Raw genomic sequence first — 1,438 nt, forward strand, 5'->3', positions numbered from 1 at the left:
AGTGAAATTATTTCATTCCTTACAACATCAGAGGCTGTTTTGCTTTTATTTACATTCAGTCTCTGCCCTAAGTCAAATAATTAATTCTTGTTGGAAGTGACCTTAGAAATAACTATTTTGAACTCTATGGAGAATGATTAGGATATTTTGGAAGCCCTTTATTTGTATCTATATAAGAACAACAAGGAAAGACAATAGGCAACTACAAAATAATTTTGTTCTTTTGGGGAAAACCTTTAGTTACTTATCCTTTCCATTCTCTCATCTTCATATTTCTCTGTGCCTGACTTCTGAATCAAATTTTCTTCCCTCCCAAAATTTTCTACTGTGAATTCTGGGAAACTCGTCACAGGACATTCACTCCATTTCTTTGCTTTAATTAAAATTCAACTTTCTCTATAGAGACATTGCTTCCCTTGAAATGCATTCAAGTGGAGGCTGGTCATTTTCTCAAAGGCTCAGTGATCACAGGATTTAGCAGTGGCTTTGTGTGTTTTTAGCTTCACATTGCCATTCCAAATCATAGCTCCTCTACCCTAGTAAAAAAAAAAAACCCGTCTTTTAGCATATTCCCATTCATCTATATTACCTTCTAACAACCCACTGCCACATTAATTTCCAAAACTTCCTCTCCACTCAAGTCCTATTACTGTCTTACTTGGCTTCATTTCTGTGCCCATTTGTTTGATCCATCTAACCTCATAAATTTTTAATTTCCTCAGCTTTGACAACCTGTGCTTCTTTTTGTATTCAAACTCCCACAGCCTATATCCTAGTCATTTTTAATGGTCTCAAGCATTTTATATACAAAATCATAAGTTTCAATATCCTTATTCTCTGACTCTCATTTTAATTGTTTATAATATTTCTTACTACTATTTAAACTGTTTTCTGACTTGAGTAATCTAGACCTCTTATCTCTTTTCCAAATTTATCAATTGTTCCTCTATTAACTTTCTTTTTTTTACTTCTATACTTCATATTTATTTCTGAAAAGTAACACTTTAAATTAAAAATAGTTCCTTTATATCAAATATAAAATTAGTATTCAAATTTCCCCAAACGCCTCAAAAGTTGTTTACAAGTCAGAACCCAAACAATGTCAACACAATAATGTGGTTGATATGTCTTCTTTAATCTTTTGGTTCTCTCTCTTTTTTCCTTTCTCATCCATTTATTGAAGAAATTGGGACCTCAATTCTGTAACATTTCCCACTTTCTGAATTTTGGTAATTGTATTCCCATGGTGCTCTTCTGTCCTTTGTATTTCTTATAAACTGGTAGTTGGAACCAGAGATTTGGTGGGATTCAGGTGTAATGTTCGACCAGGGCTGGGGATTGAGCCTGCAACCATGGTGTGTGCCCTTGACCAGAACTGAACCCAAATCCTTCAGTCTGAGGTCCAATGCTCTATCCACTGAGCAAGACTGGATAGGGT

This window comes from Myotis daubentonii, chromosome 2, assembly GCF_963259705.1.
Source record: "Myotis daubentonii chromosome 2, mMyoDau2.1, whole genome shotgun sequence".
In the NCBI taxonomy this organism is placed as follows: Eukaryota; Metazoa; Chordata; class Mammalia; order Chiroptera; family Vespertilionidae; genus Myotis; species Myotis daubentonii.